Here is a 26,638-nt window from a genome sequence, read left to right as displayed (position 1 = left end):
CAAGAAGATCAATATCATTGATAGAAAAGATAGAAGGCCCCATATTACCAATACTAGCAAGAAGAGGCATGGCTTCACCGCAGGCTGTATTAGATATTAAAAAGAAAAATTTGACTACTTATGTGAAAATGAAAAATTTCTTGAAAGATAAACTTCAAGAAAATCACTCAAGAAGAAATAGATAACCTGATTAGTCCTAATTCAATGAAATGTAATTCATTGTACTGACAAAGACAAAAAGAAAGACTAAGTTGTTATCTCAATAAAGACAAAAGAAGCACTGTACAATATCCGAAATCTATTCTAGAAAAAAATGCTCAGCAAATTAGGAATGAGCTCTCTCTCTCTCTCTCTCTCTCTCTCTCTCTCTCTCTCTCTCACACACACACACACACACACACACACACACAAAGCCTAGCACTAGGATTACACTTAATGGTAAAAGACTGAATGCTTCCCCCATAAGATCCGACATAAGGCTAGAATTTTGCTCTCACAGTCTGTTATCAATATTTTGTTGGAGATTCTATTCAAGATAATAAGGCAAGAAAACTAGGCTATATTAGAAAAGCAGTGAAATTATCTTAATTCATAGACATCATGAATGTCTACATAGAAAATCTCATGGCATCTCCAAAATACTCTACCAGAACTAAGTGAGCTTAATAACGTTGTAGGATACAAAGTTGGCATACGAAAATCAATTATACCTCTGCTATCAATAAACAGTTTGAAATTAAAATTTCTAAAAAATATCATTGGCACTAAAAACACATGAAATGTGAGAAATAAATCTAACAAAAGACATACTAGATGTGAAAAATAAAAACTAAAAAACATTTCTGAGATACATTAAACAAGAACAAAATAAATAGAGAAACACCGATGTTCATGCATAAGAAGTCTTGTTGTTAAGATTTTCTTCATATTGATGTGTAGATTCAATGCACTTTTGATCAAAATCCAAGAAAATAAGTTGTTGTCCAAGAAGTTGACAAATTATTTCTGAAATTTGAATGAAAATGCAAAACACCTAAAATAATCAAAACAACTTTTTAAAAGAACAACACTCAGCCAGGCGCGGTGGCTCATGCCTGTAATCCCAGCACTTTGAGATGCTTAGGTGGGCAGATTGCTTGAGCTCAGGAGGTCAAGACCAGCCTGGGCAACATGGCAAAACCCTGTCTCTACAAAAAATACAAAAAAATAGCGGAGCATGGTGGCACACATATGTATTACTAACTACTGGGAGGCTGAGGTGGAAGGATCACCTGAGCCCAGGAGGTCGAGGGTGCAGTGAGTGAAGACTGCACTACTTCATTCCTTCCTGGGCAACAGAGTGAGATTCTGTCTCAAAAAACACAGAGAGTTCCCACAGACACTGTGCTGCCACACAGGCACAGCATCCTCAGCTGTCAACAACCTGCACCAGAGTGGTACATTTGTTACAATCAATGAATCTATACTGACATATAATTACAACCTCGAATCCATAATTTACATTGAGGTACACTTTACAGGTTTTTAGAAATATTAAATGGCATATATCATGTATTTTAGTATCACACAGAATAGTTTCATTCCCCTAAAATTCCTCTATGTTCTGCCTATTTATCTCTTCCTCTCCTCTTTTTCCTAGCAACCACTACTCCTTTTATTGTTTCCATAGTTTTGCCTTTTCTAGAATGTCATGTGGTTGGAATCATACAGTAAATAGCCTTTCCAAAGTGGTGTCTTTCTTTCACTTAATAATATACATTTAAGTTTTCGCCATGTTTTTTCATGGCTTGATAACTCAGTTCTTTTCATTACTGAATGATATTGCATTATGTAGATGTACCACAATTTATTTATACATTCACCTACTGAAGGACATTTTGGGTGATTCCAACTTTTTGCAATTGTGAATAAAGCTGCTATAAACATCTATGTACAGGTATTTTTGTGTAGCCATATATTTCAATTCATTTGGGTAAACATAAAAGAGCATAATTGCTGGATCATATGATTAAGAGAATATTTAGTTTTGTAAGAATGTCAATCTGTCTTTCAAAGTGGCTGTATCATTTTGTATCCCTGACAGCAATGAAAGAGAGTTCCCATTGCTTCACTTTCTTACCAACATTTAACATTGTCATTGTTTTGGATGTTGGCCATTCTAATGCATGCAAAGTGGTATCTCATTGTCGTTTTAATTTGCAACTCCTTAATGACCTACGATAGTTGAGCATCTTTTCATATGCTTATTTGCCAAATTTATATATTTTTTGATGTGATGTCCGTTCAAGTCTTTTGCCCATTTTTTAATCAGGTTGTTCATTTTATTACTGTATAATTTTAAGAGTTCTTTTTTGTATTTTAGATATCAGTCCTTCATCAGATATGTGTTTTGCAAATATTTTCTCTCAGTCTGTGGCTTATCTTCTCAGTCTCTTGAAGATCCATCTTTTACCAAGGTGCAACATCAATTCAGTGAAAAAAAAAGTGTTTAAAAAAATGGTGCTGATACCATTCGATATCCAAATGTGAAACAAAACAAAGCAAAACAGAGTCTTCTGCCTGCTTCCGGATGAGTAAGGAGACTTGTGGTCTGGTTCTTGGACTTCCCTAGCAGCATGGAGTCCAAATGCCAATCTCCACTCTCACCTCAAAAGAAGAAATCAAGACCACCTCCTGCTCTGAGACCGGAGGAGACATCGGCCTCTGCAGGCTTGCCGAAGAAGGAAGAAAAAGAACAGCAAGAAGGCATTGAACACATCGATGAAGTACAAAATGAAATAGACAGACTTAATGAACAAGCCAGTGAGGAGATTATGAATGTAGAGCAGAAATATAAGAAACTCCGCCAATCATTTTTTCAGAAGGGGTCAGAATTTATCACCAAAATCCCAAATTTTGGGGTAACAACATTTGTCAACCATCCACAAGTATCTACACTACTTGGGGAGGAGGACGAAGAGACACTGCATTATTTGACCAGAGTTGAAGTGACAGAATTTGAAGATATTAAATCAGGTTAGAGAATAGATTTTTATTTTGATGAAAATCCTTACTTTGAAAATAAAGTTCTCTCCAAAGAATTTCGTCTGCATGAGAGTGGTGATTCATCTTTAAAGTCCACTGAAATCAAATGGAAATCTGGAAAGGATTTGATGAAATGTTCAAGACAAACACAGAATAAAGCCAGCAGGAAGAGGCAGCATGAGGAACCAGAGAACGTCTTTTTTTTTTTTTTTTTTTTAATTATTATACTTTAAGTTCTAGGGTACATGTGGATAACGTGCAGGTTTGTTACATATGTATACTTGTGCCATGTTGGCGTGCTGCACTCATCATCTCGTCAGCACCCATCAACTAGTCATTTACATCAGGTATAACTCCCAATGCAATCCCTCCCCCCTTCCCCCTCCCCGTGATAGGCCCTGGTGTGTGATGTTCCCCTTCCCGAGTCCAAGTGATCTCATTGTTCAGTTCCCACCTATGAGTGAGAACATGCGGTGTTTGGTTTTCTGTTCTTGCGATAGTTTGCTGAGAATGATGGTTTCCAGCTGCATCCATGTCCCTACAAAGGGCACAAACTCATCCTTTTTTATGGCTGCATAGTATTCCATGGTGTATATGTGCCACATTTTCTTAATCCACTATTCACAATAGCAAAGACTTGGAATCAACCCAAATGTCCATCAGTGACAGAGAGCTTCTTTACCTGGTTTACTGACCATTCTGATGCAGGTGCCGATGAGTTAGACGTCTTCAAAGATGATATTTGACCACACCAATTATAGTACTACTTGGTTCCCGACATGGATGATGAAGAAGGGGAAGAAGGAGATGATGATGATGAAGAGGAGGAAGGATTAGAAGATATTGATGAAGAAGGAGATGAAGATGAAAGTGAAGAAGATGAAAATGATGATGAAGGGGAGGATGGAGAGGAGGATGAAGGAGAAGATTACTAATAGAACACTGATGGATTTCAATCTTCCTTTTTAAAAATTTTCTCCAGTCCCTGGGAACAAGTTGCAGTCTTTTTTATTTATTTTTTCCTTTTGTACTCAGTTGCCCTGTTCTTGAGGTCTCTTTTCTCTACACCATGGTTCTCAACCTATTTGGGGGGAAATACCTTGAGCAGAATCCAATGGGAAAAGAGTCTCTACCCCTTTCTGTTTGAAATTCATTTTTATCCCTTCCTGTCTGAACAAAAACTCTATGGAATGAACAACACTGAGCTCCGTGGGAAAATAGAAAAACCTGCTCCCTTTGCTTTGCTGGAAGCTGGAGGGTGCCAGGCCCCTGTGTAGTAGTGCATAGAATTCTAGCTTTTTTCCTCCTTTCTCTATGTATTGGGCTCAGAGAGTACACTGTGTCTCTATGTGAATATGGACAGCTAGCCCTTACCAACATGTGTCTGTCTACTTTCTCTTGTTGAAAAAAAGAAAAAAAAAGTATAAAAATGTGGTTATGGAAGATCAGCAAAGGGTGTTTGAGATGTTTGGGTGGGTTAAGTGGGCATTTTGACAGCATGACTTCTCCTTTGGCATGTTTAATTGTGATATTTGACAGACATACTTGCGGTTTAAGATGACACTTTTAAAACAAATTATCTCCTAATGATGAATTGAGCCCTGCCACTCAATGGGAGAATCAGCACAACCAGTAGGACTTTATTTGGAATTGACATTCTCTACTGTAATTTTGTTCCTGTTTATTTTTAAATTTTCTTTTTGTTTCACTGGCAAGGAAAGATGATGCTCAGTTTTAAATGTTAAAAGTGTACAAGTTACTTTGTTACAATAAAACTAAATGTGTACACCAAGAATTTGATGCTTTTCTTTCAGCATAGGTATGCTTACTATGACCTTTCAAGTGTGACTTGTATAACATCACTGTCAAACTTTGTCACCCTAACTTTGTACTTTTTGATATGCACTTTGCAGGATGACCTCAGGGCTATGTGGACTGAGTAATGGGATTTGAATCAATGTATTAATATCTCCATAGCTGGGAAAGGTGGGGACAATTTGCCACTGGTTTCAGAAAATATTCACATCATTTGGGATACCAGATTGCTCAATACTTTCTGAGTATATTGAGCCCTTGATTTTTATCTCCAAGTGGCAGTTTATAAAATTGGCCTTTTACCTGGATATAAAATAATAGTGCCTGCCACCACCATCCAACAGACCTGGTGCTCTAATGCCAAGATATACATGGGACTGTTGCTGGCATGTCTTCATTGGCTATATAAAATGTGGCCACGAAGATAGGCATTCAGAGTAAGAAGTCTGTGATGGTTGGCAGTAACTGTCCCTGCTCTCCGGTATAAAGTTCTCAAATGTGACTATGTGAATCTGGGTGGGATAATGGACTCAGCTCTGTCTGCTCAATGCCATTGTGCAGGGAAGCACCCTAATGCATAAGCTTTTTAATGGTGTAAAATATAGTAGCTGAAATTAAATGCCACTTTGTCAGAGGTGAATTAATGGACAGGTCAACCCTGGATGGATAGCATGTAATTTCTGCACAGGTCTCTGTTTAGTAAATATATCACTGTATACCGATCAGGAATCTTGCTCCAATAAAGGAACATAAAGATTTTTAAAAAACAAAAGCAAAACAAAAAAACTGTAATTGTATGCATTTCTTGCATCGTATACAAAAATAACCGAGTTAGATCTAAATAACAAATTGTTATAAAAATAAATACATAAATAATAAATATTAATACAGTATTATTTATTTAATATTTATTTAATAAATCCTAAAACTAAAAAAATTGTTGATGAAAACAGAGCAGAAACATTTTTGTGACCTTGGGTTAGGCAAAGATTTTTTTTGGATACAGAAATAGAAGCCCTGTATCTTTTAATTAATTTTTATTTTTATTTCAATAGATTTGGGGATACAGGTGTTTTTGGTTACATGGATAAGTCCTTTAGTGATGATTTCTGAGATTTTAGTGAATCTGTCACCCAAACAGTTTACACTGTCCCCAATATGTAGTCTTTTCTCCCTCACCCACTCCCAACCGTCCCTATAAGTCTCCAAAATCCATTATATCATTCTTAATGCCTTTGCATCCTCATGGTTTAGCTCCTACAAGTGAAAAAGTCCAATGTTTGGTTTTATATTTCTTCATTACTTCATTTAGAATAATGGCCTCCAGTTCCATCCAAGTTGTTGCAAACTACATTATTTCATTCCTTTTTATGGCTGAGTAGTACTCCATGGTGTATGTATATCACATTTATTAATCCTCTCATCAGTTAATGAGCACTTAGATTGATTCCATATATTTGCAATTGTGAGTTGTGCCATGATAAACATATGCATGCAGGTGTGTTTTTGATATAATGACTTCTCCTTTGAGTAGTTACCCAGTAGTGGAATTGCTGGATCAAATGGTATTTTATTTTCTTGCAGCTATTGTAAAAGTGATTGAGTTTTTTATTTATTCTCAGCATGGTCACTGCTGGTGTATAGCAGTGCTACTGATTTGTGTACATCGATTTTGTAACCTGAGACTTTACTGAATTCATTTATCAAATGTAAGAGTTTTTTGGAGTAGTGTTTAGGGTTTTCTAGGTATACTGTCATATCATCAGCAAACAGCAATTGCTTGACCACTTCTTTTCTAATTTGGATGCCCATTTTTTTCTTTCTCTTGCCTGAGTTTTCTGGCAAGGCCTTCCAGTATAATGTTGAGTAGAAGTGGTAAAAGTGGGCATCCTTGTTAAAGCTAAGATACTGATAAATATCTAAATATCCAGAATCATGTACCAGCAAGTTTTTAATAGCTATGGAAATTGATTCTTGCTATTAAATATAATATCAGAAAGTTTTGCAATTTTCACATATCAAGCCTGAGAATATTATTGTCTTCAAACATAGAGATTTTATAAATTATAGAGATTATATTCCATGAAAGAAAAAAATGTAAGTATTACTAGAGGCAAAATTAAAAAGTAATATAGATCTGTAGTAACCAAGCTATGTAAAACAACCATTTTATTTTGACCACATTATTCCAATGAATTCCTATATAGTGAGTTCTCATCTTAAAAGGAAGCTCTGTGAATCTGAAGAGTATAAACATATGACATAAATGTACACATTTCTTTTTTTATGTTTTAGCAAGCTCAAGGTGACACCTACTTGAGCAGAAAATTTAGGATCATGTCTTCCTCTTGAAATATCAGATAATACTGACAATAACTTACTGAAGGGAATATTTTTTGGATTTATGTTGTAATGTCAGTGTCAAAGTCAGATTTCATTATAGTCTTACTCATATTTTACTTGTTTCTCTCTAGCATTTTTCATAATTCAACCTGTGAGGTACCTCAGTGATTACAAAATTATGGGATTCAAAGAGGTGTCTCCAACTCTCAGAGACAAACAAGAATCACAGCGAAAGTTAAAGGAAAAATGCAGCAACCTTTCTCTAGACCCAAATACTTTCATAGATAACAAGCATCACATAAATGAAAACCACAAAATTTATCTCCATAAGAGCCATTACAAGGACTACAGATATACACATAGTTTTCAGAGTTCTGGGTCTCAAATGAATCCTATTCATCTCCTAATTGCTGAGGGCTACACCTCTGGCATTCCACCCAAATTCCGTAAGCCCTAGGTCTGCTGCACACTCCAAGACTCATAAAAATAACACCTATTCTTTGGACATGGGAGTTCAAATATGTCCCAAATGTTTGATGGAAATCAGTAGTTCTCTTTTTCATATATGTCTCATAAATTCTAATGATGATTCAGACCCTGACTATTCTTTACATCTCCAAATTCCCTTAGATTGAAAATATTATCTGAACCCTAAATCTGTTAGACACTGTGAGACTTCTCGAAATAACCCCTTATCTCGGTCCCTGGATCCTAAGTCTCCTGTGGGCAACCACTGTCCTCTACACCAGGAAGATTCTAAATATTCCTTAGGTTCAACTTCTTATTTACATTATGAAAGTTGCTCAGCTTTCAAAAATCTCTTAGGCTCTACTATTCATCTGCACCTTTTTCATGAAACCCCAAAATAACATGAGCTGCCATAGTACCCCTGGCCCAGACAATGTCATCAACCCCAGCAATATTTCTGGCCTTGAAAGTGATGGAAAGTACAATGTAACTTTCAAACTCCAAAATGAGGCCAATCCTGAAAATGAGACTAAACTGGTCAGTGCTGGCAATCTCAAAGATAAGACCAATGCCAAAGACAAGTCTCTTCCCCAAAGATTAGTTAGACCATGAGGATAAGACAGACTCTGAAGATGAGACAGATGCTGAAGATGAAACAGACACTGAAGATAAAGACAACACCAAAGATAAGAAAGATCCCAAAGACAGGTCTGATACTGATGACACTACTCCCAAAGATAGCAATGCTGAAAATTATGTTGATACCAACAATGGTTCTGATCCCAGTGCTGATGCTGGCTCTACAAGTGGTGATAATTCGAACAGTGATAGTGACCCTAATAATGGAACTGACCCCAACAGTAAAACTGACCCTAACATTTTTAATGCCACTAACAATGATGCAAACTCCAAATATAGCACTGATTCTGAGGAAAACAAATACATCAACAATTCAGACAATGCTTCTGGCTTAGACAATAGTGTTGATAAGGAAAGTACTACTGACTCTGACAATGGCAGTAATCCAAATCACACCTCTGGGTCCTTAAATAGAACTGGTCAGGACCACAATTCTGGTTCCAGCAATGATGACAGCCCTAGCAATACCACTGAGCCAGGCAATGACATTTTCCACAACAGTGTCCGTGACTCCAAAAATATTAAAAATGGGCCCCAAAAGCCACGGCCCCAGCAACAATGGCACTGGCCCCAACAACAATAGCCCTGGCCCCGTAAGAGACATTGAATCTAAATATAATGCCAGGCCCAATAATGCTACTACTCGCAACACTGCTATTGGTTCTAATAATGATATCGACCCCAATTACGGTACAGAACCCATTAGTGCTGCTGGATACAACTATGCAGCTGCCCCAAACTATGACACAGACCTTGACTATGTCCTAGGATTTACTCACACAGTGGATTCTAACTTTGTAACTTTGTAGTTCACCCAAACTATATTTCCAGAAACCGTTTTATATCACCAGCCCTAGCTTTTCAGCTAGTGCAGTCAATGCAACTGACATCAACACCACCACTGGTTGTAGTCATGCTATATTGCAGTCCTAGCTATATTGCAGATGCCATCTGTGCCTCAGACACTAACCATATCCTTAGATTTACTCATTTCCTTGGCTCTAACTTTGTCATCAACTCCAATTATATGACATAAATACTCATATAGCTCATAATTCCATTATTGCCATCAATATTAATCTTCCTGAGCCTGAATTAAAAATCCATTCCAGTTTCTCTATTCCAAATATTGTTTATGGAAACTCCCCCAACTTTTGCTGTTGGCATTAACTATACTTCCACTCCTGACAATTTGACCATCTCTAAATTTTCTGATCCATCTAAGTTTGGTAGAAATTATACAGTTTTTAATGACCATAAATTTGGTGCTCACTTCTAAATCTCTGTTGACTGCATGGACTCTGCTAGCTTTAAGCACGTCACTGGCTCCAAAGATGTCCTTGATGCCAAGTAGTCTAACTTGTTAACAGATTTCTCTAGGGTCCGGAATCCCATTGGTATCAAGAATCCTGCTAGTTTACAGTTAGAGTGGTCATCAGCCAACCTCCCCAACAGCACTTGGGTTTTCCTGTTGAGAGGGAGGACTGAGAGACAGGACTAGCTGGATTTCCTAGGCCGACTAAGAATCCCTAAGCCTAGCTGGGAAAGTGACCGCTTCCACCTTTAGACACCAGGCTTGCAACTTAGGTCACACCCGACCAATCAGGTAGTAAAGAGAGCTCACTAAAATGCTCATTAGGCAAAAACAGGAGGTAAAGAAATAGCCAATCATCTATCGCCTGAGACCACAGCGGGAGGGACAATGATCGGGATATAAACCCAGGCATTCGAGCCGGCAGCTGCCCTCTTTGGGTCCCCTCCCTTTGTATGGGAGTCCTGTTTTCACCCCATTAAATCTTGCAACTGCAAAAAAAAAAAAAAAAAGAAAGAAAGAAAAAAAATCCTGCTAGTTTAAACTTCCATGCCAATCCAAATATTCTACTCCCTAGTTTTGATATTATAGTAGAAGATGAACCACCAGATGTTACGAAGTTTGCCATATCATCAGGTGCTGCTAATCAGTTTTTTAAGGTAAGTTTATACAAGTGTAGATTTTAAATTTTTTTTCATTTCCTATAATTCAGAGTATTAGGTCATTGAACAGGATCTAAAAGTTCCTTTTTCACTTGGATATATAAGTTATGGAAGAGAGGTAGCAGGGTATTCAGTGTTACTTCTCCTTTGACCTTTAAAGCCAGCAACATGATTTTCCATTTGAAATATTTATCTGCTGTACAGCTGGCAAGTAGCAAAATGGTCTTGGTTTCACTGTGGCTGGCTGGCTTTCTACTCTTTCAAGGGTTGCATAGTTCATAAATGTAAACTTAGCCATAATCTATTGACCTACTTCCTCTCGTCCATACATGGCCTAGTGTTAGTTCTTTCCCTCTATGTGCAGAGAGAGAATAAAGCCCAATGAGCCTTAAATACCATGGATCAAGCCATTTAGAAATAACCATCTCTCAAAAATATCATTTTATTAAGAAGGCTCTCTGAAATAGCCATGATATTTTAATCTCTCCCTTAAAGTCATAGAATTTGAGTTACTTTGATGACACGATAGGCAGGAGCAGAGAACTCCAAATCTTTTCTACTTTTGACTTAAAACTTACTCTATCTTATTTCTCCTGAAAATAAGTAAAATTATATTTTTGATGAATAATACATCTTGATCAAATGTTTTCTCTAGCACTCTGAATTGCATATACAAATTAAGATTGCTAAGTCTGATAACTATTTTGACAACAGCAAATATTCTTTTTGATGAAATATCATTAATATGTTTTCACTGAGGCATAATTAAAATGGTACACATTGAATTTTAGCCTTGTTATCCTTCATTAGTCAAGGTAAACAAACGTTTAATTTGGATTATACTGTCCATGTGCATAAATGTGCAATGTGAAATAATTACTTTGTTTTCTACTATAATATATAATTGAATGCATCTGTACATTTAGATGAGACACAGATTCTTATAACCAAAATGAAAGTATAAAATTGGTATCTCCATAATATTTTTACTTCAATAGAGAACAATTTTGTGATGTTCCTAAGAGACTTCACCTCCCTAGAAAGAGTCGTGATTATCTAGTATGGTTTTACACCTTCTCCTTTTGTAAACTTAAGGGTAATGTTGGCCACTTATAAGTAATAAATATAATATTGCCCAGATAAAAGCCTTAACATTAGAAAAAAGAGATATTTTTTTCCCAGTTGTTTCTTACAAATGAAACTTTGCAGTAGTATGAAAGTATTTCTTTTCATTTAACATTTATTTTAGGTTCACAGATACATATGCTGGTTTGTTATTATATAGGTAAGCTCATGGCATGGAGGTTTGGTGTACTGATTATTTTATCACACATGTATGAAGCATAGCACCCTACAGGTATTTCTCTCTGATCCTCTCCCTCCTCTGACCCTCCATCCCCAATTAGGCCCTAGTGTCTGTTTTTCCTCTCTTTGTATCCATGTGTTCTCATCATTTAGCTCCAACTTATAAGTGAGAACTTAGGGTATTTGCTTTTCTGTTCCTGCGTTAGTTTTCTAAGGATAATGGTCTCCAGAACCATCCATGTGGTTGCACAGGACATGATCTCATTCTCTTTTTATGGCTGTATAGTATTACATGGTATATATGTACTACATTTTCTTTATCTGGTGGACCATTGATGGTCATTTAGGCTGACTCTGTGTCGTTGCTATTGTGAATAGTGCTGCAGTAAACATATGTGTTCATGTGTCTTTATGGTAGAATAATTTATATTCCTTTGAGTATATACCCAATGAGAGGATTGATGGGTCAAATGATAATTATTTTTTTAGGTATTTGAGTAACTGCCACCTTGATTTTCACAATGGCTGAACTAACTTACACTCTCAAGAGCAGTGTATAACCATTTCCTTTTATCCACAACCTCACCAGCACTGTTATTTTTTTATTTTTTAATAGTAACCATTTTGACTGGTGTAAAATGATATCTCACTGTGGATTTAATTTGCACTTCTTTAATGACTAGAGAGGTTGAACATTTTTTCATGTGCTTATTGGCTGCATGTATGTCTTCTTTTGAAGAGTGTTCGTGTCCTTTGCCCATTTTTTAATGAAGTTGTTTTTTGCATGTAAATTTAAGTTCCTTAATGAATGCTGTATATTAGACCTTTATCAGATGTGTAGTTTGCAAATATTTTTCCCATTCTGTAGGTTGTGTGTTTATTGTGCTGATTGTTTCTTTTGCTGTGCAGAAGCTATTTAGTTTAATTAGACCTCAATTGTCAATTTTTGTGTTTGTTGCAATTGCTCTGGGTATCTTGGCACAAAACCTTTGTCAGTTCCTATGTCCAGAATGGCATTTCCTAGGTTATGTTCCAGAGGTTTTATAATTTTAGGCTTTATATTTAAGTCTTTAATCCATCTTAAGTTGGTTTTTGCATATGGTGTAAGAAATGAGTCCAATTTTAATCTTCTGCATGTGACCGGTCAGTTATCCCAGCACCATTTATTGAATAAGTAGTTATTTCCCCATTGCTTGTTTTTTTTGTCAGCTTTGTCAAAGATCAGATGGCTGTAGGTGTGCAGCTTTATTTCTGGGCTCTCTATTCTGTTTCCTTGGTATATGTTTCCATTTTTGTACCAGTACGATGTTGTTTTGGTTATGATAGCCCTGTAGTATAGTTTGAAATCAAGTAACATGATACATCCAGCTTTGCTTTTTTTCACTAAGGGTTGCCTTGGCTATTCAAGCTTTTTGCTGGTTTCATATGAATTTAACCATAGTTTTTTTTCTAGTTTTGTGTAGAATGTTATTGATAGTTTGATAGAAATGGCATTGTATCTAAACCATTGTAAATTGCTTTAGGCAGTATGGTCATTTTAACTATATTGATTCTTCCTATCCATAAGGATGGAATGTTTTTCCAATTGTTTGTGTGATCCCTGATTTCTTTGAGCAGTGTTTTGTCATTTTCATTATAAAGATCTTCTACCTCCCTGGTTAGCTGTATTCCTAGGTATTTTAATTTCTTCGTGGCAGTTGTGAATGGGATTGCATTTCTGATTTGACTCTCAGCTTGGATTTTGTTGGTTTACAGGAATGCTACTGATTTTTATATGTTCATTTTGTATCCTGAAACTTTGCTGAACTTGTTTATCAGCTGAAGGAGCTTTTGGGCAGAGACTAGGGGGATTTCTTGATATAGAATCATGTTATCTGCAAACAGGGATAATTTGACTTCCTCCCTTCCTACTTGGTTGCCTTTTATTTCTTTCTTTTGCCTGATTGCTCTGGACAGAACATCCAATACTATGTTGAATAGGAGTAGAAAGAGAGGGCATCCTTGTCTTGTGCCAGTTTTCAACGGGAATGCTTCCAGGTTTTGCTGATTCAATATCATGTTGGCTGTAGGTTTTTCATAGATGGATCATATTTTTTTGAGGTACATTCCTTCAATCCTTAGATTATTGAAGGTTTTTAATATCAAGGGATGTTTAATTTTATCAAAAGTCTTTTCTGCATGTATTGTGATAATCGTGTTGTTTTGTTTTTATTTCTGTTTATGTGATGAATAACAGTTATTGATTTGCATATGCTGACCCAACCTTGCATCCCAGGGATAAAACCTACTTGACTGTGGTGGATTAGCTTTTCGATGTGCTGCCTGATTTGGTTTACTAGTATTTTTTGAGGATTTTTGCATCTATTTTCATCTAGGATGTTGGCCTAAATTTTTTTGTTATTGTGTCTTTGCCAGGTTTTGGTATCAATGATACTGGCCTCATGGAATGAGTTGGGGAGGAGGCCTTCTCCTCCATGTTTTGGAATATTTTCAATAGGAATGGTACCAACTCTTCTTTGTGCATCTGGTAGAATTCTTCTGTGAATCCTTCTGGTGTTGGGCTTTTTTTTTTTTTTTTAAATTTTATTTTAATTATTTTTGGTTGGTAGGTTATTTATTATTGATTCAATTTTGGAACTCATCCTTAGTCTGTTCAGTGATTCAGTTTCTTCTTGGTTCAGTCTTGGGAGAATATATTTATCTAGGATTTTATCAATTTCTTTTAGATTTTCCAGCTTCTCTGCATAGAGATGTTTATACTAGTCTCTGATGGTTGCTTGTATTTCTTAGAGGTGAGTGATAATGTTCCCTTCATCATTTCTAATTGTGTTTATTTGGTCCTCCTTTTCTTCTTTATTAGTCTAGCTAGCAGTTTATCGATTGTAATTATTCCAAAGAACCAATTCCTGGGTCCATTTATCTGCTGTGTGTTTTTTTGCGTCTCAATCTTCTTCAGTTCAACTCCGGTTTTTATTATTTCTTGTCTTCTGCTGACTTTGGGATTGGTTTGCTCTTGCTTTATTAGTTCTTCTGGTCATGATGTTAAGTTGTTAATTTGAGATCATTACCTTCTGATGTGGGCACTTAGCACGTCAGGTTTCCCTCTTAACACTGCCTTAGTTGTGTCCCAGAGATTCTGGCATGTTTTATTTTGTTCTCATTAGTTTCAAATAAATTCTTGATTTTTGTCTTAATTTCATCATTTATCCAAAAGTTATTCAGGAGCAGGTTGTTTAATTTCCATGTGATTTTATGGCTTTGAGGAATTTTTTTATATTGAAATATATTTTTATTGCACTTTGTTCCAAGAGTGTTGTTATGATTTCAGGTTTTTAAAGAATTTATTGAAGATTGTTTTACAACAGATTATGTGGTCAGTTTTAGAGTATATGCCATGTGGTGAGGAGAAGAATGCATATTCTGTTGTTAATGAAAGGAGAGTTCTGTAGATATCTATTAGATTCACTTGGTCCAGTGTTAAGTTCAGGTCCTGAGTATCTTTGTCACTTTTCTGCCTTGACGATCTGTCTAATACTGTTAGTGAGGTGTTGAAGTCTTCCACTATTGTTGTGTGGGAATCTAAGTCTTTTGTAGGTCCCTAACAACTTACTTTATGAATCTGGGTGCTCCTGTGTTGAGTACATAAAAGCAACTAAAATATGTTTTATTTTATTGCGTTGATGTTTCCAGCTGAATGAAAATATAAATGTAATAAGTTTTAGATAACTAGTTTTAAATAATGTAGCTTTCATTTTGTATTTCAAATCATAACATGTAAGAACTATGTTTCCTAACTATGTGTGTGTAAAATGTTATGTTGATTTTAGATGAAAATGACCTGCAAATAAGCTGCTTTCACCAGAAGAAGAATCAAATTTTTAAAATAGAAGGTATTGATTCCCCCAAAATAGAATAATAAAAAATAGTTTTGAATAGAATATCCAGTCAAATAAATGCTATGCCCTGGGTACATACAACTTTTGACCTTGACTAGGTAACAGAAATGTCTGCAATCACTTTCATGATTTTTATTGGAGATTGACAGAACTTCAAAATACATTATGAATAACTTAGAAACAATGCTCTTTATATGCCTTCACTAGCAAAGCATTTTCTGGATGAATGGACAACTGCTTTCCCATAGAGCTTTGGTATATCCATATTTTCCTACTTTCTTATATCCATGTCCATATGTCAATCACAAGCAATTATAATTGAGAGAACAGGGGTGCTTTCACACTTAAATAATTTTAAAAGTTAGAAAATCTCACTTTAAAATAAATAAATTTTTTTAACCAACCATAAGTGAACCAAAGCAATCAACTTAATGTCAGAATATATTCATTTAAAAGTGGTCTACCCAGTGTATAATTTCCTTTCTCCTCATACAGCCATGGGAATAGATGAATAAGTTTAGTTATTTTAATATTAATTGAAATAAATCTTAGTAAATCTCAACCTTTAGGTAAGTAAATATAGCACCCACATACTCCAGATAATCAAAGCAACATCCAGTCAAATAGCTTCTTAATTAAATATATTTACATACAGATAAACAATTTTTCCATTCCTAGCTTTGTAGGAGTATGCTGCATTTTCTTAAGTGGAAAATATGGTTTCTAAGAATTTTTAATCTAAGATACCACAACACCATCTTCTACCCAAAGATACAGACTACTTGCCAAAGATTTGTTAATTATTAAACTACTTTACTAGGGCCATCTGTGAACCAGACCCTTCCATAAAGTCTCTCTTTTATACATCAGTTTGATCATATTTCTTCATAATACTAGAGTGCTTCCATTGTCTCCTATTGCTGGATTCGTTGTCAGATAAGATAGGGTCCTGAGGGTGTCCAACTGAAATACAGTAAATGAAATTGGAATCTCCTTTTAGGATAAATTAGTCAAATATCTCAAAGTGAATGTCATTAATAAGTACATATTGAGCAATTCAAAAATTTCCCGCTGCTAATAATGTGACCTGTCAGTTGTTCTTGGCATAATTAGGGAGAAAACAATTGTTAATCTGATAAAAGACTGATGTCTTTAATTGAATCTAGACTTCTCCCTGCATCTACACTATGTGTAGTTTTCTGAGCAAACCTACAAAGACAATCCAAATGAGAACCAATTACTCCAAGCTCAAAGTAAAGACGATCTTTGTTACATCCCCTACTATAGAAAATATGTGGCAGTGACTTTCTCTCCACAGGAATTTCAGAATCATATATCTTCCCTGATGACTCAAGATCCCTTGGCCCAGCCCTCTCAAATACAGCAACAGGATTAGTGATGCATCATATTCAGGCAGGAAGAGAAAACCAGACCAAACCAAATTGAGTCCAAAAATTGGTAAAGACTAAATTAGGAGAATTTTAGTGTTATCTGTCATCATAAATCTCAAATAATTGACTAAAGAAGCTGCTTATTTCCTCCAAAGGGAATTTACTTTAAATTTTAAATTTCAGAAATATTTGCTTCAGTGACACTAGTGTGGATATGGTGCATTCAACAGATGCAAGATCTGTGTAATCTGCCATGTTTTTCAGGTTTGAAATAAACTGAGGCAGCTGTGTTGGAATGTATTGCATTTTCTACACTTAAAGGGACAAGTAGTACACTACATTTTTCAAAGTTTTAAATTCTGTGTTTGAAAGTATTTGGTGTCAAATATAATTAGTGTAAAATTATTAAGCAAGCATGTATGAAATTTCTGTTTTGGCCTCCCATAAGTCATGTCAGCCAATCCCCTTCTAAAGATACCCAGATTTATTAAGTGAACTGTTTACTGGATAGAGATTGTTGATCCAGTGCGTTAGAGTTCCTCAATTAAATAAAGAATGGGTATAAGATTGTAGCAGTAAAAAGGCAGTATATTGGAGGCAAAGTCAAAGGAAATAATGTTATATGGTGAACGAGTGAAACTGTGGAATAATAAACATAATTGCTGCAATCTTTATTTTTATTATATTATCAAATCTCAATATGTTCTGGCTAGTCTACGTCCATTTGTAAGAGAATTGGTTTTTTTCCACATTATACTTAGCATATCCTTACCTGCCTCATCTCATCACACAAGCATGGATACATGCACCTATGTGCACAATTGCAGACTTGAACTTTCCGAAGTTGCAAATACCAAAAATATAAGCACTCTGTGTTAACAAACCCTCATTTATTCACTAAATGCTCATCTCTTTCCCATTCTGAGATCACTCTGTGTCCCTAATATTCTTGCTTCATTCAGAAAGTAACCAAGCTGTTCTGAGCCAACTGACCTACCTCATTGCTGACTCTAAAACAGCCTCCTGATATATCCCTACCACCTCCTTTTTACCCTCTAACAGAAAGTCTATAAAAACACACACATGCGTGCACACACCCCACAGACAGAGATAATGTCCTCTGCTTTGGGTTTACGCTGGAGACTACAGCCAACTGGACTTTTGCAGTGATTTTAATAAGAAAATAATTTTTAATACAAATAACTGAATTATAAATGAATTTCTGTTGTGCAGCTCTTTTATAAGTTGAGAACAATCCGTATTTCTTCACACTTGTCATACTGACTTGTTATACCTCCAGACAGGTAGCAGACAAAATCTTGGCCCCGATTAATGAAAAGAACACCTTGAGATGGAAAAGAAAAAGGCACAACCAAGGTTTTGAGGATATGAGCAAATAATTTTGAAAAATTGCAGAGATCCCTGATAAATATTTATCATACATGCATTCATGCATTCCCTTCCCTTTACATGGCCAGGTCTTTATTGTCTATTGGGGCCACCAATGTTCCTCCAAACTACCATGTAGTAATTGCCTCATCCATCTTATTTGTTTCTAGCAGGCTCTGGAATTGGGAAAAGGACACACTGTTAAACCTTGCTAACCTAAAATAATTACTAACATATAATATATCCTTAGCAAGAAGATTTAAACATGAATGGCCCTTTCTTTAAGGTAATAGTCATTATTCTGCTTATTGTTACTTAATATTTGTTGAAGGAAGTCACACAACAGTAGTATTCACACCTTAAAGTTGTCCAACACGTTTAAAATGAATACAGTAAGTGCTGCATATGTAAAGCTTTATGCCTTCCTTAGCACTGTCAATAAAACTCCTTAAAACTGAACTAATTAAAGCTTTCATAAGACTGTATACATTATTATATTCTGCATCTACAATATGTTGAATATCAATTAATGATTTGGTTATTAGGTTATCTTTTAAAATAAAGATATGATTTCAAAGTTACATAGCCTTTCGACTGTCTCTATGCCTCTATAATCTCTCTTCACTTCAATTCATCCTCCTGGAATAATTTTCACCCAATATTGTTTCATTACACATTCCTCAGATACTGACTTTTGCTATTTGATCAAGTCCAATCTCCTGACCCTGATGGTCAAAGAAAATCTGGCTATGACCTAACAACATTATTTTATTAGACATTATTTTCTTATGAGTTCCTCTGTTGTCTGATATGCTACCTCTCCGTTTCATGCCTACATTGTTCATGAACTTCCCTGTGCTTTTCCTAAGACTGCCTGTCCTGTGAAAATAAAAAAGCATGCTGCCTAGTCACATCTTAACCAAAGGCCTGTAGGCCATAGATTAGAGGCATTGTAAAACTCCTTTGAGTGTATTGATTGTAGCCCCCTTGTTGTAGTGAGACCCAGAAAAATTAATTTACTTGTTAAAAGTCCTGCATTTAATATGCTTTAGAATCTGGTGCATGGACAAGAGGCCAAGTTGCCTGATGCTCAGTCTAGTGTTCTTTCACCGTACTTCATTTCACTTTCTTAAAGCTCACACTACATATCATCTCTTTACCTAGCCTATACTGATCTCTTTTGTAAATTCTTATTGTACTTATAATTACCATACCATATTGTACTTATAAATATCATAGAGTTTAGCACTTGTGTGGCACTAACATATTTTTGAGGTCCTACTATATGCAAGGCACTGTGGTTGCCACCTCACATACATTTGCTCATTAGTTACAGGAACCCAAGGAGGTAGGCTTTTTATCCCTTTTTTTGCTGAAGATCTAAGTCTGAGAGAAACAAATTTTCCCAAATAAGTGATAGAACTTGGAATTAAATACATAACTTTTTGTTTCAGAGTATATGATGTAATTTTCTTCAAGAGTTTCAAGATGTTCATCTTGCCTCTCTTCAAATAGACTCTAAATATTAGGTTCCTATCTATATATAGAAGACCATGGATTAATGCCGCTTTAAGTTTTGGTAGAGCTAATAGGTCTGATTACTGGAGGGGATGTATCAGAGGTAAAAGAGAAATGGGCCAGGCGCAGTGGCTCACACCTGTAATCCCAGCACTTTGGGAGGCCGAGGTGGGCAGATCACAAGGCAGGAGATCAAGACCATCCTGACCAACATGATGAAACCCCATCTCTACTAAAATACAAAAAATTAGCCAGTGGTGGCACATGCTTGTTGTCCCAGCTACACAGGAGGCTGAGGCAGGGAAATCTCTTGAACCTGGGAGGTGGAGGTTGCAGTAAGCCGAGATCGCACCACTGCACTACAACCTAGGCGACAGAACAAGACTCCATCTCAAAAAAAAAGAGAGAAATCACATCTTTCATAACATATAACATATCTTTCTGCTTAGTTAAGTTGAGCTATATCAGTCTTTGTTTAGAGTTCTTCAAGGCAAACTGCTATGTCTATGTGTTTGAATAATACGTCATCAAATATTAAATGAAAAATACCAAAAGGACTATTAGAGCCATGGGACACAGTTTTTTCTTGGATATTGAGAACTTTCCTGATTTCTTTCCAAAAAAAAAAAAAAAAAACAACTCTTAAAACTTATTTTGCACAATGGACTGGATTTACAAAATCTAGATATTCTTTATGTGCTTTGCTACTAAAAACTTCAAACATTGCTTTGTAGAAATTTGCAATTGAAACAGATTCATTAAAAGGAAACTTATTTTTAGGTAATTTATGACTATGCAGAAAACGTTCAAAAATCAATGAAGGTTAATTACACTATAGTAGTTGTTCTTGTTGTATGTAAAGATGCAATTTATTACCTTTTTTCCCCCCCGAGACAGACTCTCACTCTGTCGCCAAGGCTGGAGTGCAGTTGCGCCATCTCTGCTCACTGCTACCTCTGCCTCCTGGGTTCAAGCTATTCTCGTGACTCAGTCTCCCAATTAGCTAGGACTACAGGCGTGAACCAATGCACCTGGTTAATTTGTGTATTTTTAGTAGAGAAGGGGTTTCGCTATTTTGATCTTGAACTCCTGGCTTCAAGTGATCCTCCCACCTTAACCTCCCAAAGTTCTGAGATTACAGGCGTCAGCTATTGCCCTGGCTAATTTGTTACTTTCTCCTTGAGGTTTTTCTTCTTTAACTCAACATAAAGGGACAAAATGGCAGAGTTCTGGAAGTCAAAGAAATAGAATTTATGTTATGAGCATTTTCTCTGAGCTGTATTACTTTCTGGAACCCGTCATTGCTATACAAATGTACTGGTTTTATGTTATTTACAATTATTGTATCTGTAGCTTTGAACATATTTTCTTTTTATTTCTTTTTATTCCTTATTTCTATGTAGAATGAAGCTACTGTTACCTATGATGATTTTTAAAAATCATTGTGAAGATCAAATATTGTGATAATGCTTCATGCAACTGCCAACCCCATATAAAAACAAGAAATTCTTAACATTGTGCTATTTCTTTTTCCTTCTTCATCTGAGGTATATTACAGATCAAGGCTTATTGGAGATGAATTTGGGACATCACCACCTAGGTGTCACTCAGGAATCTAAATGAAGGTAACTAAATGAAATAAAAAGAAAGTGAATTCTGTATGTTGGACTGTTTAAACATAAAAACATAGCTACTTCAAATCTGACATGCTTCCCTAAGTTTTAACTTGATGCTTATTGAGGTTATATTTTCTGTCCTTATACAAGAAAATAAAATAATTTCTTCAGACAGTATAATATATATTACATATGTTTTAACCTAGGTGAAAATATTAAGTTGTTCTTTTAAATAGCATGTTACAAAACCATTGTTGCTCATTCTGGGAACCATTTTGTAAATCTGAGGCTCAAGGAATTCTATTGCTATTATTAAAAAAAAAAAAAAAAGCTAAAATTTATTTTCTAGGTAGTATCAGTAAGCACTCATCTTCTGTGTTAAAATAAATAGATAAATGAATAATTTCTGAGCTTGAGTAATTTAACCTTTCTGGGCCTCACTTTCTATATCTGTGAAATTAAGGTTTTCTAAATTGTTGCTCAACTCTAATAGTTCATGGTTTTGTAACTCTATGATCCATCAAAATAGGACTCTATTATGGAGCCCTAAAGTGTGTAGGAAAAGAAAGGCAGTATATCTCTAATGCAAATAGAAATCCTGAGACATTTTAATTTTGTTAAAGAATTTTGTGGGAACTTATGGTGGGATCAATGGGATGTAAGACCTTTCAGAAAAAATCATCCATATGGGAAAAAAAAAGAACTAAAAACTACTGGAAAAACGATGAGGTTAACAATAGTTGAGAGAAATTCCTTTGACATGAAAGGTAAAATATGCAGAGATAGAGCAGGCTGCTGGGGGGAAGGCCGCAATTAAAATCAGGATGATCCTAGTGCCACAATTAGTACTGACCTAAATATAAAGTTTGATCAAAGCTGAACTACCTTCTACTTGTGTTCATTGCCTGTTATTTTACAATAAGGGGATACTATATTCACTTTGTGCCTAATGGAGCTATTAGGATTTTCATAAAGCCTTTTACTAAGGAGGGGGTGTATATAATAACAAAAGTCAAATATAAACAAGAAATGGTACAAAAGGGAGTGTATATGGATGATTATATATTGCTTACCAAAATGACAGGAATGAAAAAACCAATAGGCAAACCCCTTTACCCTTTTGTAGAATTCACCAGCCCGTGAGTGCAGATGTAGTTTGATACAAGAAATAAGACCTAGTGTTTGATAGATCAGTAGAGTGACTATAGTTTATAATAAACTATTGTGTATTTCAAAATACCTACAAGAGAAGAATTTTGATGTCTTGAGCATAAATAAAATGTAACTATTTAAGGTGTTGGATATCCCAGTTACACTGATTTGATCTTTACATATTATATGAATGTATTAAATTATCACATGTACCCCTAGCATATGTACATCTATTATGTATCAAATTTTTAAAAATTAAAAGAAAAATATAGAATTAAGCAACCCAAATGTCCAGAGGTTAATTCCTATAAGAATTCTAGTAAAACTTTTGGTTTAGATATGAACTATCCCAAGCCTCTGGAACATTTCATTTAGACTTAGTTAAAAGTGGATCATACTAAACTCTCTCTCTATATATATATATATATAATATATATATATATATATATACACACACACACACATGAACAAATGAAAATGTGAATTTTAGCAATTATTACCTAGAAAAATGAATTTTTGTGTGGAGACCCTTACTATGATGTATAAATCAATGGCCCTTTATACCGTCACCAAAAGAAATACCAATATTCTACTTGAATATTCTCTGTCAGCGGAAAACACCTTGTTCCTTATTTCTACTATAGCTTTATCAGCCCAAGTTTCTTCAACATCTTCAAAATAATTCATCTACTAAAGATGTACTATCTTTTCTCTCTCCCAAATTCCTGTCAATATCATATTGATTTCAACACTTTGGCTCTTTTTTAGGAAGAAACTTAATCTGAGAGATCAATTGTTTTTTCCCAAGAACCATAGACCAAACTTGAGTATTCAAGATGCAAAGCATAAGAATTATTTTCTTCTTAGTCTGTAAACGAGTAAACAGTAGCATAAATACTGGTGAAAAGTATTAAATCATTTAGATTTTAGCATCAATCCATAGCATTTAACTGAGTGCCTAGAGTGCCTTTTTGGTGTTCAGTTCTGTATCAAGGAGGCAGCATTATGTAATGATTAAGAGCATTGGCTCTGAAAAGAGATTGAATTCAAAATCTGATTCTACTTCATATTATTTGTATGATCTTATGCAAATCACTTTTAACTGTGTGACTCAGTTTTTCTGATCTGTACAGAAAAAATGTGATCATATATGTAAGGCAGTTAGAACAGTGGCTGGCACTGTTAGCTCCCAATAAGTTATTAGCTATCCTTCAACTTAAGGTGAAAATGGAGATAAAACCATGGTCCATACCCAAATAAACTTAGTCTACCTAAGGAGACATGACATACATAAATGATACAAGGCCAGAGAAAATATATTAACTATTACTATATATATTAACTATTAACAGAAACATTATTAAAGCCATTGGGAGTCAAGAATATAGAAGATAAATGTGGACTGGACTTTTCTCTAAACCTCATGGAGAAAATGAATAATAGTCTGAATATCTAGAGAGGAATGGGGAAATAGCATAGATTGCATAGTGGCAGGAATTAACATAGCTTGCATTAAAGAAGGTTGATTGCCTAAAAAGGGAAGATACTTGATGAAGTTACCAACAACAAAAGCAGATATAAAGATGGGATAAAATTATGGAGAATTTTAAATGTCAGTTTAAATAATTCATATTATTGTTCCTTTTTTCTTGAAGCATAGTTATACTCTCTGCTGTAGCTATTTGTGCATATGGTTTATCTGCCTTACTTGAGTATAAGCTTCTAGATGGAAGGAACCATACTAATTTCATTTCTTGCTTCCCCTTTCTCCCTCTGACTGTGCTCCATCACATACACACACACAAACACAAACTCACCATAGTGCCTAGCACTGTGTCATGTAGTAGTGTTGAGTATGCATTGAATGTTTAAAAGAATGAGTTAGTTGACATACAAGTGATCCATTGATCAACATGGAGTCACTGAGTTATTTAATTAAGGCTATGGATTCAGGTAAGTACTATTTTAGGAGCACTTACCTCGTGTTATTTTACAGGCTTGGTAGGAGGGGGTGATTCTAAAGGTAGGCAAACTAGGAGGTGGCAGGTAGTCAGCATATATTTGGTAATTAAAACTGTACCTAGAATTGCATCAGCAAATGTGCAGTTATGAAAAACAGCAATGTATTTATTCATTTATTTAGCCTTTTATTGAGACAAGGAGAGGATAGTTTTTATAGTACAGGATTTAGAATACTGATAAGTTAAATGGGAATCACCCAGTGTTCCCTGAGAGGCTTTTGAAAATACTATGGTAAAGATAAATGCATAAAGAAGTGTCTTTCATTTAAAACATTGCCCTTGACTAGGATGGTTGCCAGAAATGTGTGTGTGTTTGTGTTTTTTCTCATATGATAGTAGCATAAGGCTGACTTCTGTTTTACCACTAGGCTTGAAAAGATTCAAAAGTCTTTTTTTTTTTAATCCTCACCCAAGAAACCATGAAGTTCAAGTCTTTTCCAAAATTGTTTAAATGTATTATTTAATCCTTTATCTCAATTCATGGATAAAGATACATATAATAATTATGTTACCCTCTCTTGCATCACAGCTTTCAAAGAGTTTCCTATGGTCTCCTTACTACCAAGGAGGTTGTCAGGGAAAAGGAAAAACAAAGAAAGAACATTCTGGCACTCCTCAAAACAGACAGATGTTGGCTCTAAAAGCTCCTCAGATATTACTCTCTGGATTATTTACAGACACACACCTGCCATGACCCTCCAGCATGGTAACCTAACTGGCAGCTGAACTGCAGGAAGCACCACTCAAATCATACCCACTGACTCTCAAAGAGGAATTTATCTGTACAGGTCACCAGAAATTCATAGAACACTAAGCTGTGACCATACAGATCCTTGAAGTCCTAAGAGAATGTAGTGTCAAAAAGTTTGAAACCTAATAATATGTAATGAGTGTTGCATGAACATGGTCCCTGTCCTTTAGGGAAAACAGCCAAGATTGTAATGGAAAAATATTGATTAATTCGTAAGTAGATATAACAATACTGACAAACACCCCTTATCATTTTTGGGATGTGAAATAGCAAGAGAATATCCATGTGTAGATAATGTAAGCCTACAGAGTTTGGTAAGCTCTCATTTGATGATTTCCTGAAAATCCTCATAAAAGCTACAGATGTGAAATCATCAGGGCTGCTCAAACACCTATGTCACTGCTATCCTCAGGGGTAGGACTCAATAATATCTGTGTCATCAAATGATGGAAGAAGGTTTGCATTGCTTTATAGAAATTATTTTAGCTGATTATGATGGCTCACGCCTCTAATCCCAACACTGTAAGAGGCCCAGGTGGGTGGATCACTTAAGGCCAGGAGTTTGAGATCAGCCTGGCAAACATGGTGAAACTCCATCTCTACCAAAAATAGAAAAATTAGCCAGGCATGGTGGCATGTGCCTGTAGTCACAGTTACTCGCTGAGGCAGGAGAATCATTTGAGCCAGGAGGCAGTGTTTGCAGTGAACCGAGATCACGCCACTGCACTCCAGCCTGGGTGACAGAGACTGTCTAAAAAAAAAAAAAAAAAAAAAAAGTATCTTGGCAAGTTAGCGAAAAGGAATTATGTTTAGCAAGCAAGTCTTTTTATGTTTTTCAAATAATAACCTTGTGACATGATGCCCTATTCTGCCTTCATATGAAGCAAACCAAAACTAAAATATGTATCTTGAAGGATAGATAATTGTGCCTGAAAACTACCGTTTTGAGTGGCTATTGCTGGGAGAATAAAAATTCACTGCAAGCTCCGTGCTCCTGGGTTCACGCCATTCTCCGAGTAGCTGGGACTACAAGTGCCCACCACCACGCCCCGCTAATTTTTTGTGTGTTTTTAGTAGAGACGGGGTTTCGCCATGTTAGGCAGGATGGTCTTGAACTCCTGACCTTGTGATGTGCCTGCCTCAGCCTCCCAAAGTGTTGGGATTACAGGCGTGAGCCACCGCACCCAGCCAGGGTCATGTATCTTAAATGAAGTTCAAATAAGACACTGAAGATCCTGTAATATTTGCTATACCAAGAGCTTTGAAATTAAGATTCGCAGAAAGAGGAGTGTGATACCAAGAGGAGTGAGGCAAACAGTGTTTATGGGAAATAAAC

The 26,638-nt window shown here is 35.7% G+C and overlaps 1 pseudogene across 1 annotated transcript; it reads left to right on the top strand.

Annotated features, from left to right (window-relative positions):
• Positions 1-2,589: 2,589 nt before the first annotated feature.
• On the top strand, positions 2,590-5,662 carry LOC101000969 (annotated as a pseudogene). The gene is made up of 2 exons (XR_002519592.2): positions 2,590-3,218; positions 3,696-5,662. The product of XR_002519592.2 is annotated as a protein SET-like (transcript).
• The last annotated feature ends 20,976 nt before the right edge of the window (positions 5,663-26,638 follow it).

Source organism: Papio anubis, chromosome X (assembly GCF_008728515.1).
Source record: "Papio anubis isolate 15944 chromosome X, Panubis1.0, whole genome shotgun sequence".
NCBI lineage: Eukaryota > Metazoa > Chordata > Mammalia > Primates > Cercopithecidae > Papio > Papio anubis.
Note: the sequence above shows the minus strand (reverse complement) of the source record. Positions and strands in the feature narration are given on the sequence as shown.